This window comes from Camelus ferus, chromosome 4 (assembly GCF_009834535.1).
Source record: "Camelus ferus isolate YT-003-E chromosome 4, BCGSAC_Cfer_1.0, whole genome shotgun sequence".
NCBI lineage: Eukaryota > Metazoa > Chordata > Mammalia > Artiodactyla > Camelidae > Camelus > Camelus ferus.
This window is the reverse complement of record NC_045699.1, coordinates 17934923-17944813: the sequence shown is the minus strand read 5'-3', so window position 1 is coordinate 17944813 and position 9891 is coordinate 17934923.

The following is a 9891-nucleotide window of genomic DNA, read 5'->3' as shown; positions in this document are numbered from 1 at the left end:
TACTTCTTTCAAACAGTAAGCCTCAAGTACTGGGTTAATATGCATCCCATTTAGGGATTTGAGTCATAAATTCTTCAAATAAAATTAAATAAATTGGTTTCCAAGTAATTAATGATGAGACTTCAATAATGTAAAACTATCTCTGTATACTCTCTCTGGCTCGGGAATTTAACTGATTACGTTCAATATAATAATACACTTAGTGGGTCTTGGAGTCCACTGCCTGTAAAAATCTCCCATGGAGATTCAAGACCACCCATTGAAAATAGTACAACATTATTGCCTGGAGCAAGAAGCTGGTACATAGGACTGGTTATTCAAGTCTTTTAAATACTATTTTATTGAGGGATTGTGGGAGGTGGGGGAGGGAGAGAAGGGGGATTCATGAGTGGATGGGGGAGGAAAACTCAGACATAGAAAAAAACAGTCATTTCTAAAGCAGAGGTTCCTGAAGCCCTCCCCCCCCCCTTTTTAAACAGCTACATAAACAAAGTAATAAGTGCTCGATTTCAGAGAGAATTACATTATACTCCATTTGAACAGGCTACAAAGTACTTCTATTTGAAAAGCTGCTTCTCCTCCGTTATAAACAGTTTTACTCAGCACTGATTTCAGACAAGAGAAGATGGCTAGGGAGATGGGAGGTGGAGTTAGGAAAAATTCACTCAGTGTCTTTCAATACCTTAAACAGTTGATCCAATAAAGATCCTTTAGAGAAAACTTTAAGTCTCTTTTTTTCCCCCAAGTAAGCAAATCATACAGGAGAGCTTTTCTTTTCTAGGGTACTGCACCCTGTCTCTTTAAATTCCAGGCCTGCCCCATTTCCCACGCATTCAATGAAAGCAACACGTTTGCTGGCCTCCAGCCCACAATGTCAAGTAGTTTTCTTGCTATTGAATTTCAAGATTATTCTTTTGGATCATTTGCCCTTTAGTTTTAAGCACGCCAAAGCAAAAATAATGTCCTTCTACAATAACATAAAGAAAACTCTGCAGTCTTTACAAGTAGAGAACACCTTGTCCTTTCGCTCCCCTTTCACTGCAAAATATGCTCCCACTCTATATGCTCCCAATAAGAGCCAGGCACACATTATCTTGGTCTACCATCGCTTTGTCTGTCCTATAATAAAATTCTATGAGTATATTTATTTCATTTAGTGCCAAATCGGGAATCTCTAACAATCTGCAATTTTCAAACCAATTCTTCACATTGTTCAAACTCTCAAGTCTTTGGCTTGGTCCCCTGAATATTCATTTAAAATAGGTTTTAAAACAATTCCTTTATTTTTTGTATTTTCAGTTAAGACATCTCCATAGATTAATAAGAACAGTAGCAAGTAAATATAGTGAGCTGTAATCAAGGTGCCAAAGAGTGTATCTTCCTCATTCTCAACCACACCTTAATCCTGAAGAAAGGAATCCAGGCCACTATGAATCCCATTCAGAATTCTCTCAAAAGAAAGAGAAATAGTAAAATAAAAATTTTATCAGCAGAACCAAATTAAAACCCGTGAAAATGTAATGTCATTCCAAATGTTAGCAAATAGAACTTAAAGTGGCAATTTTATTCAAGCAGCTAACAAAGAAATGCTCAGATGACAAACACCAATTTTTATATTTTACATTCTAAACTGGAGTTAATCTGGCTAACTATAATTTATGAATCTTGTAAAAGCATCTAACACTAAAGGGAAAAGGAATTTGTTTTTATTTGACACATAGCTTTGCTATGCATTTGAGCCCAGTATACTTGTAGTTTTCTTTTAATACTAAAGACGATTTCCCATTAATCATAATAACATGGAATTAATCAGGTAAATTTTAGATTTCATAGAGACCTTCCAAGACAACTAAATTTAACTCCCTTATTTTGCAGAAATCATTTCTTTTAGTTGTATTTAAGAAACATTCATATCAATTTGCATTGTATATAAAACACAAAGTTACATTTTAATTTTAATTTTTTTTAATTTCTGGTTATTTTTGTAGCCTGTTTATGAAATATTACTGAAGCCACTTTAATAGTAAAATACTGTTTGTTTATGCAATCATGCATCAATTCTCCACCCAAAAAGGACTTCTTTCCCTGCTCCAAATATTATTCTTGCCTTGGTTTTGGTAGTTGTTTTTGTACTTTTTATTTCTAATAATTTAATGTTTAACTTCCAGATTATATACAAAAAGACACAAACTAGAAGTGGGTCTTTATTTCCAACTACAGACCCCTTTTATTTTTAGCAGTATCACCATATATTGAAACATAAAGAGAGTCCTTACATTTTTAGACAGTTTTTAAAGTCAGACATAGGCCCTGGAAATTTTTCTACTGCTACCCATCAAAATAAACACATTAATCAACAAAGTTACACTTATCAAAACTCCACAGGTAAAAAAGATCAAAACTTCTCAAAACTTCTGTAAGTACTCCAAAAATGTATACTGTACTGAAATATTTAACAGTTGTCTTTCTGTTACAAAGAATAATTTATATAAATCAGGTTAATCTGATTAATTTTATACCTTCAACACAATATTAATTGTTAAGAAAGGTAAGAACATGATTTACATGTCTCCCTTTAAAGGTTACAATCAACAAAGTATTTATGCATATATTCATAGTAATATTAAAAGAAAACACTCAGAATGGCAAGGTGGTTAAATTTAAAATAACAAAATATGAAAACATTCCTTGGGGAAGACCTTCCTGTTTGTGTTCCAAATGAGATTACTTAAAAAAAAAAAAAAACTAAAACATTTACTGTAAACATATTCACATGTACATTTAAGTATCTACTTTTACTTTCACTAATATGCAGCATTCAAGAAAGCTTGAAAAATCTCACAAATTTTACCAATGACAAGAATTTCCTGATATCCCACCTTCCAGAGATAACTTCTGTTAACATGTTGCTAAGTATTTTCTTCCCATGTTTTCACTGATGTATTTTTATCTGCCATACAATTCTCTAAATGTGGGTAAAGATGAACGATTCTGGCCATCCTGATATAAAGAAAATGGACTGAATCATACTAAAATGAGTGATCATGAGAAACTGAAAAAAGACATTCCACAGAAAGATACCAAGTAGCACTAACTACAAGCTGCTGTGTAGCCTTACAACGTAAGACAGTTCTCATTTATTTGCCACTCTTTAAAATGTCTGCATTTGTGTATTTTTGTATGAATTAAATCTTTGGCTCTCGTCAGTCATTGGACAATTCCCTTCAAAGTAGGAATGATAAAGCTAGAATTATTTTTTCTTTAACTTAAAAGTTATGCAGCATGTTGCAAGTCAAGAGCGAAAGGGAACTTGCTTTTCAAGACAACTGCAATGAAGCATCTGAATTATTAAACAGAAAACCCTGCAAGTATGTTGAGTGATCAAAGATCTGACACACTTTCTTGGATGTAAGTCCAAGTACCCAGTTATTATTCTATTGACAACAGAAACGCAAATAGTTATCTGAAACATGATACTTCAGAAAAGCAAAGTGACAAAATGTCAAGGTCTGGCCTATGTTATATGAAATTTTTTAAAATATCAGCCAACTTTCACTAAAAAAAAAAAAAAAGCCCAGTGATCTAATGACTTAGTCAAGAACCATATTTGAGGGCGAAGTTTCAGACAGTCTCCTGAGTTCCTAGACTGCTCCAGCCTACAAGTAGCAGTTGATGGTTGGTGTAAATGGCACCAGGATAATCAGAAGGTAACTTTTCATAACTACAAGTTAACCACTTATTTGGTGAATTACCTATGTTATTTTCTGCTTTCCTGTTATTCAGCAAGTCTTTTATCCATTCCACTGTTCATACACTCATTTAAAAAAGGTAAAATTCCAATACACTCAAGTTCATATCAACATTTTGTTTTTTAAAAAAAATCATTCTCCAAACTACTACACTGAAGAAAAGTTTGAAATTAAATATATCAGCACATGTCTACTGTCTAGCAAGATAACCAACATACATACAGTTGATATATAATAAATGGTAGTTATTTCATCTTTACAAAAATGCTAGATCAATGACAAACTCAGAATGTAGCCTTTTTTAAAAACTAAGGAAAAATAATATTTCGAGGCTGGAAAAGCGCACAGGGCTTACTCAGTCCAAACACATCCCTTTTACCTCCCAGGCCAGGGCCTTCCCTCCTGCATTACTAAATACTGCTCCCACCAGTTACTGGAATACATCTGACTCCTATTTTTAAAGCTAAAAGGCTAGTTGTATTTCATGGATTAAGTAGTGAAAAAAAAAAAAAGAAAAAAAAAAGATAGACCTGGCCAAGTCTCTCAAATTTGTGTCTAGCTTTAAAAAAAGGCATTTGAAGAAGGTGAAGAAAGAAAAAGGGAGAAAACATAGAAAAGGAGAAAAATTCACTTTTTTGCCTATAACATAAGCTAAACACATTCCAGAAAATGTGATTCTCAGCAGACGCAATGTTTCCTGCTAAATTCAAGTGGTGGTTCTGTTTACACAAAGTCAATTATTAGAGGTACAGAAGAAATAAGTTTCAGAAGGCTGAGTAATAATTCACCACTTAGAGAAGTGGATGTTAAAGTCAGGATTCTAAAACTCTTTTTCTGACTTGCGATTATCTGCTTTGAAGTTACATTGTGCCCCTCCCCAAAAGTCCAATGTCTAGACTACACTGGTCAAAGGTATGACTACTATCTACGGAATAACATAGGTCCCATTCTCATCGGATGTGTAAGTCTAATGCAACCCAGGAGGGATGGCAGGTACATACACACGGGAGAGGTGAGCGCTGGGCTGGCTGAAACACATAACGCATGCTCAGTGCTCCACACGATGAGGAAAGCAGCTTCCTGCTGCTCTGTACTATTTCTGGGCACAGGTAGGAAAAGTCATACAACAAGCAGCTCCGATAAGACGATCTGCAGCTCTGTCAGCATTTTGCATAACCTGTCCCACTAAAAGCAGCTAAATCCCAACAGCCTGAAATCTATCTTTTTCAGTAACAGTCGCTACAAAACAGCTGCTTATATTACAGGAACAAGGAAAGAAAATCAATGAAGAAAAATATTTTGTAAAATAGAAGAATATTTCTTCAATACAAAGAAAGCTTTCACTATTCAGCAACTTGTATTAATGGAGTGTTTTGGGCAAAAGGTACAGATGGCATGAAGTCTACAATGAACCTTGTTTTTAAACATTCAAAATCCTGTAAGTGTTTATCAAAATAAATAGACATCTGGCATAATCTGACACAAACCTTCCCCAACACCATCCTGAGAGGGAAAGGGAAAAAAACCGATCTACAAAGAGCAAAGGCATAAAGCAGATTAAATTTATATCTAGAAACATTAAGAGGAAAGTAAATCTCCCTCTCTCTAGGCTGCTGATACTGTTATTAATATTTTAGGAAATTGTTAATGTATATTTTGCTTTTAAAAATCAATACATACACACAGCGTTTGGCCTAGTATTGATGGGAAAATAACTAACTAATGATTTCTGCTGGAAAGGAACAAAGAAAAAATCTACGATTGGCCAAATTAAATATATTAAAATGTATTTGGCTCTGAGAATATCAATCTTCTAAGATGGCTAATAACTCTAATTAAATTCAACAGATCATCTTTATAATCACTTCTGAACATTATTTTCAATAAATGGACCTCAGAATTAAGTTCAAGATAAGCTCTAATTTTCTTTAATAAAAAAGTGATGGCGCATTGATTTCACCCAAAAAGTTAATTGTTAACTACTACATACCAACTAAATCACACCCGAATGCTAGCCTTATCTTTTTAGAAATTCAATGATAAATGCCTTCTTCAGGCTTCAATAACTATAAACTTAACACACTTAAGGATTAGGTCATGCAACATTATTTCTTAAAACAATGTTCTGCATCCTTCAAGGAACTGCAGTCCTACCATGGAGGGGACAGGGGTGCAAAACATCAGGGAATACCTACCATTCCATCACAATTTTTCCTAATGATTTCATCTCAAAGGCAAACCTTAAATTAATGCATAAAAGGAATTTGATTTTGCCTGAAAGTAGCTAGAGAACTTTTTCCTTTTAAACAGCATCTACCATGGTTACCATCACTTAATTAAGTCCTAGATCATGCCTACAAAAGTAGTTATGGCTGAACATTTGTCTGCCAATATAAGTGAACAATTACTCAATGTTTTAAAAGTAAACATTTACCACCATTTATTACTAGTTATCTTTGCACCAGCACACTTGTGACTCATTGTGTCTACGTGCAAGATCACTTCACATTTCTAGGCTTCTGATTAAAAGTAAAATGAGAGGGTAAACAAAGATGAAGAATCTCAAGTGTCCTTTCCAGCTCTAAAAGACACAAGCACATTGAAGGCAGGGACCTCCTCTTTCTCTTATTTACATCTCCTCCAGTCCTATCACTGTATCCTGCATATATAAAGTCCGTTGCTTAAGCACATTATCATGCCCACAAATTATATTCTTTAACAAAACCCCAAAACCAGACAGGAAAACAAAATAAAACAGATCAATTTGACAAAATTAAAAACTTGTGTGTGACAAAAAGACACCATACATTAGGCTACAAGAAACAGAAACAAAAATGGAACAAGATATCTTCCACACAAATAACTAAGGATTACCATCCTACAGATAAGAAAAAGACAAACATCCCAATCTTCTTTTTTAAGACAAAGGATATAAAAAGAAGGCAATAAAGAGGAAATCTAAATGGTCAGTAAATGCATAGAAAATGCTTAACCCTATTAGCAGCAGAGAAATGCCAATGAAAACAGATACCATATTTCAACTAATATGAAAAATAACAAATTTTTAATTATCCAACATTGGCAAAGACGTAGAAAAAGCGGTACTTAGTTCCCTCATAGAACAGGAAAGTAAACACAGAATATATTCTTACAACTACATACTAAGCAGAAGAATTAAAGGGAATGACTTGGCTCTCTAGATGAAATGGGGAAAGGTTCAAAAACATATTGAGCGGGACGAAAAAGCAAAACACAAAATGATTCACTTGTGGAAATGTTCCGAAATTAAATAGTGGTCATTGTTGCACAATCTTGTGACTATATTAAAAAACACTGAATTTTACATTTTAAAGGGGTGAATTCTACGGTGTCAGAATTATATCTCAAATGAAAGAAATGTGCAAATGTACATAAATAGATGGAGGAGTGGCTGAAGACTTGTAAGAAAAGGTTGGAAAGCATTTAAAAACTTAAGCTACATCTGTAATACTTAATCCCCTAAAAATAAATAAATAAATAAATAAATAGGAATCAAATATGATAAAATGTAAACATTTGTTCATTCCTGGTAGTGGCAATTTGAATGTCTGTTATTCTTTCCTTTTTATTTTCCTGTACCTTTTTTTTTTTTTTTGAGAAATACAAAAAGGGCACAAAACAAGTATATTACAGACAACAAATGGTAAATATATACACACATAAAAGGATATGTGGCCTTACTAATCAAATAAATGCAAATGAAAATGAGGTATCATTTCATGCAGCAGATTGGCAAAGATAAAAAAAATCTTTTAATCCCCAGTATTGGCAACCACGTGGGGAAATAGGCAGTCTCCCAACCCCTAGGGAAGTATAAACTGGCACAATCTTTTTGGAGGGAAGTTTGGTGATGAATATCAAAATTTTCTTTCCATATAAAGAAATTATTGGAAAAACTGCAAAAATGTATGTCAAGGATGTTAACGATAGCATTATTTGTAACAAGTTAAAACTGAGAATAATAAAATTGTCCAGATAATCTACATCCAATATAATATAAAATTCAGCTTCAAAAGATATCTCACCATATACCATGAGGGTAGAAATGTTTATCTGTCTTATCCTCAACTCTTAGAAGTATTCTAGGCACATAATAGGAGTTCCAAAAACCACCTGTTGAATGAATTAATGTTAATTTGTAGTTAATTTCTATTTATGTGTGTGTATATAAATATAAAAAGATGCCTACCAAACTATTAATTATGGTTACCTATGAAGAATGTTCAGGTAACTCCTTTCTTTATATTTCTGTGGTTTGATTTTTCTATAAAAAACATAGGTATAAATTAGAAAATACAATTTTCATTTGTATGTAAAAAATTAATATATGGGTCCTTCATAAAAGCTGAACTGTACAATTGTGCCATGTAATTTCTTCTATGGTCTATAACAAGCTAACAAAAACTTGTGAATTACCTGTAATACCATCAATGAATAGGTATTTATCCAAAAGCTCTTTTCAAACAAATTATAGTCTCAAAAATGAACACAGCACTGCAAACAATAGGGAACACCACAATATACAAGACAATAGAAGATTAAAACATTAAAATATATGTTATGAGGAAGAGGATGAAGTAGAGAGACTCTGGCCACACACGTGCAAAATAGAAAGTTTTAAAAGAGTATTAATTTGTATTACTGAGACAAGAGAATTTCTCCTTCTACAAGTCAGCTGCTTCTTTAAGGAATGAAAACATAAAATCAGAAAGAAAGTATAAAAGCCAAGGGAAAAAACTAGAGAATTCTATATTATTTCCATTAGGACAGTGTAAAACATTGCTTGAGAATAAAAAATACCCTAAAATCTGGTCAATAAAGATTAAAGTCCAGTAAGTTCAGTAATACATCGAGTCCTTGCTTAATTACATAATTGCTATAATTGTGTTTAACATTTCCTCCCATTCCCAAGTATCTTAACTTTCCAAGTTCTCTTTTGAAGATTTAAGTCACTAAGAGATATAAAACAAAAAAAGTTCCACATCTTAGAACTGTAAAAGCTGTGTTAAGTAGTAGGGATCATCTGTAATAGATGACCAGGAAAAGAGCTAAATGGCTAAGGTTGGCCCATGGAAGACCATTAGAAGGGAACTTCAAAGCACCAAGAGAAGCAACAAAAAATCTTTAAAGAAAAATTATGAAACCAACTGATCCCCCTGCCCTGTCTACCTCCCAGAGATACTTCTGCAGAGGGTCACTTACTATATTAGATGTAGAAGGCTTCTGCATGACACAGATGATACACAATAAAATGGACATAGAATGGTTTATACCCAGTAAAACCCAAGTCTGAATTTTTCTTCTTGGAAAATAATTGTTGATTAAGTGTTACCCTGAAACTTAACCATGCAAGTACCTTGGAAGATTTATCTTTTCTCTTTCCATTAAATGAGGTATTTTTATTAGCAACAATAATAATGTTTACAGAGAAAACCAGCTTCCACATATTATTAGGGCAGTTTATCTGTGCCAGGTTGTATGCTGAATATTTTATGTCAAAGGTTCTTCAAGTGTTAAGTCTGGGGACCCCAGGATCCTCAAAACCTTTTCCAGGGACTGGCAAAATTAAAACTATTTTCATGACAACTCTAAGACATTATCTGCCATTTTCACTCTCATTCTCTCATGAGTGTATAGCAGAGTTTTCCATAGGCTACATGGGTGATAACCCAACAGACTGAATACAGAAGCACCGAAGTAGACCCAGCTGTCTTCTATTAAACAAAATGTTAAAGAGATTCACATGCACACAAACAAAATTAAGTGATGCCATTCTCACTTTTCTTTTTGTTTTGGAAAATAATTTTCCATTAAAATAGTATTTATGTATTAACCTAATGGGTTGATTGTTGCTATCTTTAAACAAATTAATAAGTAATTTGTTTAAAATATCTCTGGCTTAATTTCGAATACAGTCAACATTCATAGATATAACTTACACAGAAATTCCCAACCCTAACTCCTCCTCACAAATGAACAATAACATCTACCCAAGATAGTTCAAGATCCCTTTTAGAGAGCTACATGCTAATCTCTGTCTGAAAGGCAATATTCTATATTGGGCCTTTACTTGTCTTTTTGTCTTAAAAACTAGTGAGTGCTC